Here is a 10,249-nt window from a genome sequence, read left to right as displayed (position 1 = left end):
GTGAGAGGGTTTTTCTATGTAGTTCTGTAGTTTGTTCTGTATACCAGGGAGGCCTCAAACTCAGATATTCACCTGCCTCTTGCTCCCCACTGCTGGAATTAAAGGAGGGCTCCAGCACTTTGCTGTGGATCCAGCAGTTGTAATGGACACAACTTGTCTCTAGTTATAAATGTGGTATGGGGAGAAAAACTACCTAGGAAACTTGGTCCTGGGACTGATGAGATGCTGCAAGCTCAGTGTACATGGGAGGCAGCAGGGATGGCTCTGCAGGATGGAGTAGTCAATAGGATGTGAAAATAGGAAGCGAACAACAAAATGATGCTGAGGATAGTTTATTTTGGACATTGTCACCACATTATGTAATCTTTGTCTTCTAAGGATGCTATTCTGGGGCAAGGAAGTAGCCAAGCACATGCTCTGTGGATTCAGAAGAAAATTTCTGGGGCTGGCCAACATTCATGCTTATGAAGATTGAATCCATCTTCTACATGGCTCTAAGTCACCTGCAATACAGATTTGATCATGACATTTTTCTCAACTTAGAAACCTCTCATTGTTCAGCCCTTACTCTCTGCTTAGCAGCTCATTTCTGACTGTTCTTTTTGGTTGCTTGAGTAGGCTTAAGCTCAAGAATGCTCCCAGATAATATTCTTATGTCCTCTGCCATGTTTCTACAGATGAACGAGGCAGGGGGAGAAGAGTTACCTAGGAGGACCTTGTCCTGGGACTGCTGGGATCCTGAGGGCTCGGTGTTCATGGGAGGCTGCAGGGATGTCTCTACTGATCAACATAGTCAATGGAATGGGAAAATAACTGTACAAAAAGAATGCTAAGATTTCATTTTGGATACAGACACATTAGGAAGTTGTCTACACGGTATAGATCTTCCTCTTCTAAAGATGCAATTCTAGAGCTAAGGAGGAGCCAAGCATGGGCTCTGTGGATTCAGAAGAAACCTTCTGGGACTGGACATCAATCATGTTTATAAGGACCGAATCCTTCTGCAGGGCTATCAGCTGTCTATAATATAAATTTGATTAAGATATTTCCTCTGCTTAGAACATCTAGGTGTTTATCCCTCACTCTGCCTGGCAATCCATTGCTGACTGGATGTGGGCTTGTTGTAGAGCCCCCATCCAGACAGCACATTTATCTGGAACAATGATTTTCCCAGCTTCTAGGGAGGGCCCACATTCCTCCCACCATCTGATCTTGCCTTCATCTCCTGAGCATGGTACAGCACACTTTCGAATATTTCCTGGTGACAGTTTGGTACAAGTTCAAGGTTTTAGTAAATGCTGAAATATACAATGATGTTTATGAAGCCTGAAGACATCAAAAAGACAAGGTTGAGTATTGATACTAGAGATCAGAATGTTAATCATGTGCAGTAAACTAGCTTGTTCCATGTCCTCCTTTGCACCCTATGGCTCTTCTCTCAGAATCACCAGCTCCAGACTTGCTCTTAAGCTCAACTGTAGATTCTGGCCCCAGGGATAGTGTTCTCCCCCTCCACAGCCTATGCAGTCTCAGTAGAAACTTCCACCATCAAAGCCCCTTCTTTACACCTTAGAAGATGCCACAAAATCTCTAATGACAGCCACACTTCTCCTCCCACCAGACCTATGGTTCATTTCTGAGCATGTGTTCCCATAAGCCCATATGCAAAGCATATCTCCAAATTAGGGGGCTGCCCTGATGTGTATCAAAGCTCTTTAGCACACCTCTGAGCTTCCATGTCTAAGAAATAAGGAATAAAAAGTGATCACTCTTATAGTTCTCACTCTTAGGGTTTGACCTAAGCAGTGTATACATGGCTTTCCCCTGTATAGGCCCTCCTGGGATTTGAGCCTTCTCTGCTTTCATATTGGATCACCTTAACACACTACTTTTAGGATTAGTCAGAGCACAGGCAATATTTATCTTTATGGCAAAGCTAACAGAACTGTGACTGTCTTCATATTGGCTCTGGCTGGGCTGACCTCACAAAGTAATTTATACCCTCAATAAATCTAGAAGGATGAGTATAAGTGGAAGCAGTCAATGGGAGATTCTATAAAAGCAAGAGCTTTACACAAAATGCCTGCCTATAATCTGGCTCCTTTGATTGTTTGTTTGTTTCATACCTGACTTCTCTCTAATTGTCCTTTGTTAGATCCAGATGATAAAGAGTCAAGAATACAGTTCTCCAGTGTGTTATTCATTACTTCACAGCTTGGCCCTTGTATGAATGATGAGAAAAGGAAATACTTCTTTCTGTGTAACTCAGAGTGAGAGCTGAAGCAGAGAGCCCTAGTGAGGAGTGTCAAGGCCCATCTGGGTTTCCTGGACATCATAAGGATGTAACATGATTCTGGGGGAAATGGTAGTTGTATCCTTTGGAGCTCTACAGATGAGAATCCTAAACATTGTGGAATCTGGGCCACTTTTATGTACAGAGGTAGGAAATGAAGTCACTCCTGGAAGAGATGGATACTCAGAGACTTCAGTTGAAAGTAAAGAGAGGCAGGCTCCACGATGATGGGTGGGTGTCTTTGTCCAGTGCTTTTCTGTAAGTCAGGTCTTTATAAAGAAGGCTGAATATGTGAGCAGTGGAGGGATGGGAGCCCTTGGAGGACATGCAGTGTAGTGACCCTGCCTCTTTTACTATCCATACAGTAGACTCTCAGAGACAAATCTGTAGCTGCACAGTTCAAGAGCAGTGGGAATGCCCCAGACGTCATTTATCTGGATTTGCAGTGTCTTCTCTCTATAGGGCCCTTCTCAGGGTTTGAGGGGGTTTGTTTGGTTACATGCTTTGTTCCTTTGGTTTCCAGGAAGCTTCAGATTGAGGAGACATTTCTGGGTGTCTGTAATTTTTTTCTCTTCTATTGTGTGCATTCTCGCTCAGCAACAGGCAAACTCAATTGTATTTGTTTTTAATGTCATAATTTATGCCATAACCATATATTCACAACATATATCTTCGTTATGTTATTTACACAGGGCTTCTCTGTGTAGCTCTAGCTGTCCTGAACATTGCTCTGTAGATCTAGCAGGCTTTAAACTCAGTGCTTTGCCTGCCTCTGCCTCCCCAGTGCTGGGATTCCAGGATTGTACTACCACCATTTTGCTTAAGACATGGCACATGTAATGGAAGCAAGTGATTTCCTTGGGAACCCTAGCCAAGTGTATAGGGTTTTTTAATCCCAACTAAATTACTAATAATAACTCTCAGATCACATATTACAGAACACACTGTAAATACATCTCCTTTTCAATATATACACATGCACATATATACATGTGTTACAGAAATGGCTGCAATTTGTTCTGGCTGCCAAAGGATTTAAGAGGTTTCACAAGTCCTGAGAAGCAGAGAAACAGAGAAATGTAAAAAGAATCTAGATTGATGAGATAATGAACCAAATTGATGAGGCCACTTCATGTCATCAGCTTAAAAGCAAAACTGTAGAGTTAAGTTTAGCTGCAGAAGCAAAGAGCTGTACCAGGCCTGGATGAAGGAACTGGAGGACAGACAGATGGCAGGTCCAGATGGATGAGTAAAATGGGATGCAGATGACAGCAGGGTTGCCTTTATCCATAGATAATGGATACCATAGGAAACAAACTGGAACTCCTGAGAGAGTCATCCATTTTTGTCCTGCTGATCCTTGACACATATACCAAGAGGTAAGATAACGAGTTAGTTGTGGGGCCTTCACAGTGCCTTTCATAGATTTCAAGTGATGAGTTATGCCATTTCCTTGGTCTGATGTGTCCAGTAGGCTTTCAGCCTGACTTTTCTGATACAATGTACTTCCATGTACCCCTTCTATACTCTCATTTCACCCAAATAAATGCATAGAGTGCCCCACTTTCTATCCCTAAGAATGAATCTTTTGTCTGCTTGTGTGATATGGGTGGTGCTAGCCAGGTGCCACCATTCACATGCCTACCCAGGTTCACAGTCATTCTTCATTCTCAAAATGGAATCAAAAGCTGCAATCCAGGCTGTTGTATCAATTTGAAAACCAATTGTCTTACACGCTATGCAGAATCTGATAGATCACAGCCTGATCTCAACACCTCCCTAAGGAACAGTTGTTAGCTGAGTAGCTTGTAAGTGCCTTCTATCTTACTCTTATTATAGCCCTTACTTATTATTTATTATTACTGGTGGATGGTGGCTTGTTTAACCCTTTCCTTGTACCTCTTGGTCATAGCTAGAATCATGCTTGTTCAAAAAGGCCTTGAGTGGGTCAACAGAGACAGAGCTCCAGCATGACCTAGAAAGACATTGTGAAATACCTGGCACAGTATCAGGGCTAATACCCAGTGGCCCAAAGTGCTAATATGCACCTAATCAGATGCCAGCAGAGGCAAGGTATATGTGGGAAGTGTAGGAGAAGGCAGGGAAGAAAGTAGGGCATCAGATTGTTCTTAATGAGAGGAAAAACACCAGGAGGATATTGTGTTTATCTTGTCAGCCAGCAGAAACTTTTTACCACCCAAAGAAATAGAGATCAGAGAGCTGGGTTCATTTATGGAAAGAATAATGTTAGACTTTTATATGTTGATGTTGGTGAGTAGAGAATGCACAAGCTTCTCATGAAGCAGGCCAGTCTTGTGAAGTTTACCAAAGTTGTTTCTAGCCACTCCTCTTTAGGGAACTAAATAAAGAGAAGAAAGTGTGACATTCTCAAAACTTATGGAGGAATTACATTTTGTCACAGGGGCTTGTGGGAAGCCTTCTGCACTTCAGGATAAATGCAAGGAAGCAAAGCCAAGACCTGAGTGAGTGCTTGTTTCTTCTTGCTTATGTTGTCCTGGTTCCTGACATTTTCTGAAGGCTGACAAATGTCTGAATGCACTCCTAAGACTGACAGCTGTCACTCTCCAGAAGGGAATAAGATGCGTGTGGGACTGGAGCTAGGAGGAACACTTACTTTTGGTTGGATATATTTTAATTCCTTTTGGGTTTTATATAATGTCTATTATTACCAATTATTTCCCGTGCTCTCTTTCAAGATCTATGAATAAATGGAGATGTTTGGAGACAAATACAAAGAAAGACAATCCATGACAACTACCCCAGTGCTGCAGAAAGTTCTTAATGGACTGCTTCACAGGGAGGAAGGTGAAAGACAGCCTTCTTTATGCAAACACATGAAAATGTATACTTCATCGGAACTACAAATAAACATACTAGATTCTGGAAAGAAACAACCATGCCCAACACAGTAACTCAGCTAACCCACAAAATTAATACAGGAGAAGGAAAAGAAATAGCAATAAGCCAGCAAAACAAAATATCATCTAACATATCTCTGGGAAATGAAAAATCCCATTCTGTAATTAACAGTAAATGACCTTAACTTAGCATTAAAAAGATACAACTCTATGAGGTCTCCAAGAAACAAATTTATATAAAAAAAATTCATACCAAAAGCTTACTATCAAAGGATGGAAAACAAATTATCACGCAAATGGAAAACATAAAAAGCAGTTTACTTTTATCAAAGTAAACATCAAACCAAAACTAATTAGAAGATATTTTTTAAAAAGGACACTCCACATTAATTAAAAGGATAATTCATCAAGAAGATGTAACATCTATAAATTCTATGCACCAAATATTGGGGCCTTGAATTTCATAAAACACACAGTAGAAGACAAAATGGGCACATAAGTCCTGCCACAATAATGGTAGATACTTAAATATTCTAGTCTTAGAGAGGTATTATAGGCTAAAACAAAGAAACACCAGAGATAAAATACTCTATGAGTGAACTGGACTATATATATATATATATATATGTACATATTATAAAATATGTATATTATTATAAAATATATATAACATATATTATAAATTGCATATATAATTTATAATATGTTATATATACTATTTTTCACTAAACAGAGATGGAATACATTTTTTTCTCAGTAGCACATGGAACCTTTTCTAACATCAGCTACATCACAAGAAAGAAGTTAAGTCTTAAGAACAAGAAAAATTGAAATAAATCTTTGTCTCGTATTAGGCCATAATGCAATAAAACTAGAAGTCAACAATAAGAGAAACTACAGAAACCATAAAAATACTTGAAAACTAAATATTATATTTTAAATGGAACAGTGGGTTCTCCAAGACATCAGAGAAGAAATGAAAAATTTCTAGAGACAAATAAAAATGAAACCATATTCTCTCAGAACCCTTGGGATGCGGCCAAGGTGGTCCTAAGTGGAAAGATATTATATGACATGCATATTTAGACATATGAGAGTTGCCAGCGGGATACCCTAACGATGCATCTCAAGACTCGTGAAAAACAACAACCAATCAGTCCAAACCACAGTAGCCAGCTAGAAATAATAAAGAGTAGGAGAGAAGTTAATGAAACAGAGATTAAGAAATAAATACACAACATCAATTGAATGAAGAGTTGGTTCTTCAAAAAAGTTAATAAAATTGACAAACCCTTAGCCAATTTGTCAAAAAGAAGAAGGAAAAAGATTCAAATTAGCAAAATTAGAGATCAAAGGAGTGTCATCATAACTGACTCATGCGAAATTTAAAATATCATTACGAATTACTATGAAAATTTAGACTAAGGAAAAGCTGGATAGTCCCACCAGAAGAAATAGAATTTCTAAATACATATCAAAATTAAGCCCTGAAGATATACATAACTTAAACAGACACATTATAAGCAATGAGATTGAAGCTGTTCTTAAAAGTCTTCACTCAAAGAAAGGCCCTAGCACCATAGATGAACTGCTTAATTCTAGCCAACTTCAACGGAAGGCCTCAGACAAATTCCTCTTAATTTTCCCATGAGGTATAAATGAAGGAAAACTACCAAGTTCATTCTATGAAGCCAATATTATCCTGATACCCAAACCAGATCAAGATACTCCAAAAGCAAACAACAAACAAACAAAAAAACCATATAAACCAATATCTCTGATGAACATATAAGTAAAGTCAAGGACATAATTATTTCAAAGGCATTTGACAGAGTTCAACATGCCTTCATGATAAAAGGTCCCGAGACTTTAGGAATAGATCAAACATACCTCAGAAGAAGAAGGCTTTATACAAGCTTATAGACAACTTTATATTAGGAAGAGACAGGCTGAGAGCTTTTCCTCTAAAATCAGGAACATGACAAGGATATCAGCTCTCTTAGCTCTTACTCAATATATCTCTTAAGTCTGAGCTACAAAAATTAGACAAGAAAAATACTTTAAAAGGATAATAGTAGGAGAAAAAGAAGTCAACCTGTCCTATTTGCAATTTTACTGAGTCTACTAGAAAACTCCTGGACCCCCAAAATACAATAAGGTTGCAGGATATATGTATTTGTGTGTGTGAGTGTGTGTGTGTGTATGGGTGGGTGTGTAAATGCACATGCAGGCACACACAGGCAAGAAAGGATGTGGAGACAAAGGAACCTTTATTCACTGTTGATGGGATTGTAAATTAATACAGATTAGCAGAAATCAGATTGAGATTTCTTAAAAAAAAAAAAAGGAACTACTGAATGATCCAGATATTTTGATATATATGACCCTGGGCATATATACTCAGAGGATTCTATACCATACCATACTATAGGGATACATGCATCCCTATGCTTATTGAGAAGAGAATGTGGGAGGAAGGTTCTGAAGGGAGGAGATCAGTACTGGCTGGCACTCAGATGTTACTCTGAAAGTCATAGGAAACTTCCCTTGATCTGCCTCCTGCAAAACCAGAAACCTGGAGGACATCCATGGGGAAAGCTAAGCAAGTAGGTAAGTTTTCTCATAGTAGACTAAAAGAGGTCACATGCCAAGAGAAGGGAGATCCCTGAAGGGAGATCCAACAGCTGGATTCTCACAGGTAAGGCTCCATGAAGTCCTTTGTTGTTCCTGGGTGAAGCAGTCCCACCTCTGTGGAACTAACTACTCCAGTTTGCCCAGGGCAGGGTGGTAATGGGACAGGAATTAATTATGAAGGAGGAGATCCTGATTCCAGCCCTAACCTTGCTCTCTCAGCAACAATGCAGACACAAACAGGCCCTGTCTACTCTAGGCCCCATCTGATACATGAGATGATGGATTGATTCTTCTTCACCTAAGAATTCAAGACTCCCAGATGCCGCAGGAATCTTAAGAAAAGCTGTACTTTCTGCCTTTGGGGAAGACAGCCCTCATGTTCAACTGTTGAAACAGAGGGTATCTTGAGATACCCTCTCTGAGTCCACCTCTCTGAAGTATATTCAACTCACTTTGGAGTAAACTTTAGGGATGTTTGACTTACTTTCTAGAATGTTCCATTCTCTTCTGCACCTGTAGAGACCACAGTCAGTGACTCTTCAACTATCAATTGTACCAGTTTCCTATTACTGCTATAACAAATCATAGTAAGCTTGATGTTTTGAAACAAAAGACACTGAGTTCCTTAAACTTCTGGGAGTCAGAAGTCCAAAATTAGTTTCACCAGGCTGCTTTCCTTTAGGAGAGAAACCATTTTCTTACCCTTTCCAGCCTCGAGAGCTGAATTCTTTCTTTCTTTCTTCCTTTCTTTCTTTCTTTCTTTCTTTCTTTCTTTCTTTCTTTCTTTCTTTCTTTCTTTCTTTCTTTCTTTCTTTCCCTCTTTCTTTCTTTCTTTCTTTTTTAAGAAAAAAGAAATTCCTGTTTGTCTGTATATATGTGGTGCCTCGTACCTGTGGAGACCTGAAGAGAAGAAGGCATTAGATTCTACCAAAACAGGAGTCAGAGATGGCCTTGGACTGCCATGTGATTTCAGGAAATCAAATCCAGCTCCTCTGCAAGGGCAGCAAGCTGTCTTCACTGCAGAACCATCTCCCCAACCCTTGACCCATGGGCTCCCTTGCCATCCTCAGTGGCAGCAGGACGCCATTTCCTTCAGTTGTTGCATCGATGCATTCTTTCCTGTCATTCCAATATCTTTCTGCCCCACCCCCCTTACCAGGATGCATGGCTACATTCAGGGCCTGAGTAGTCAAGGTAAACTCTTTATCCTAGGAGCCTTAATTTAATCCTATCTGCAAAGTCCCGTTTTCCATGTCTGGTGGTTTCAATATGCTTGGTTTAGGGAATGGCACTATTAGGTGGTGTGGCCTTGATAGAGTAGGTGTAGCTTTGTTGGAGGAAGTGTGTCATTGTTGGGATGAGCTTTGAAACCCTCCTTCTAGCCACATGAAAGCCAATCTTCTCCTGTTTGCCTTTGGAATAAGATGTAGAACTCTTGAGTTCCTCCAGTGCCATGCCTGCCTAGATGCTGCCGTTCTCCCACCTTGATATTAATGGACTGAACCTCTGAACCTGTAAGCCAGCCCCACTTAAATGTTGTCCCTTTCAAAAGTTGCCTTAGTCATGATGTCTCTTCACAGCAATGAAACCCTAACTAAGACACCATGTGTGGTGACAATGACTGGTTCTGGAGATTAGAGTGTGGTCACATCAGGAAGCCACTGTTCAATACTCTGTACCTTGTCTCAATTCCAAGGACCATCCATTTTTCTCCAGTACCATCCACTCAGAATGGAGTTGCACATCTCTGAATCTGTACTATAACCTTCTCCACTACCCTTGTTTCTCTGATCGCTACTTTCAAAAAGGTGCCATGCAATGGAACTTTCTATGACGAGAGGTAGGTGCTGCACAGGTTCTGCATAGTACTTTCTAACACAGTAGCCATCAGCACATGTGAATGATGTGATGAAGAAGCTGAATTTAATTTTTTTCTGTTGCATTTTATTGAAATTTAAGAAGACAGCTGATCAGTGGCTAATGTATCGGACATCTCAAATACAGACAGAAGAAACCAGAAACTAAAAGTTGTTTGTTGCTAGCCTGTCAGACCTGCTTTAGATCTGTTTCCATGGAGTAGCTGGGATGCTAGGAGTGGCTGAAGGTAGGATAAGGAAGGGAATTGTGATTGTTGGCTCCAAGATGAAGGTTCGGTTTCACTTTTATACAAAAGGCAAGGCTGAAATGGCTCTCTGGGCTGTCTTCTCCTTGTCTGTGTTACTTGGGGAGACCTCCCTTTGGGGACCACACAAGTGTTTCACCAGGAAAGAAGCCCAGTACAGGGTACTGACTGTGGGTTGACATTGGCTGCAGTGTCACACACTGACTGGCCTTTGTCAAGTATTTCCCAGTCTTTAGTTTCTTTTTCCACAAAACAAGAGTTAGACCAGACAGCCTAAGGGCTTCTTTCTCAGCTTCAACACACTTCAAGTCTATGAACTGT

At 40.3% G+C, this 10,249-nt stretch overlaps 1 long non-coding RNA gene across 1 annotated transcript; it reads right to left on the bottom strand.

Annotated features, from left to right (window-relative positions):
• Positions 1-316: 316 nt before the first annotated feature.
• Gm51868 lies at positions 317-8,890 on the bottom strand. The gene is made up of 2 exons (XR_003949579.1): positions 8,697-8,890; positions 317-503 (listed from the first exon to the last, which is right to left on the bottom strand). It is a non-coding gene; the product is annotated as a predicted gene, 51868 (long non-coding RNA).
• Between the last annotated feature and the right edge of the window lie 1,359 nt (positions 8,891-10,249).

Source organism: Mus musculus, chromosome 11 (assembly GCF_000001635.26).
Source record: "Mus musculus strain C57BL/6J chromosome 11, GRCm38.p6 C57BL/6J".
In the NCBI taxonomy this organism is placed as follows: domain Eukaryota; kingdom Metazoa; phylum Chordata; class Mammalia; order Rodentia; family Muridae; genus Mus; species Mus musculus.
Note: the sequence above shows the minus strand (reverse complement) of the source record. Positions and strands in the feature narration are given on the sequence as shown.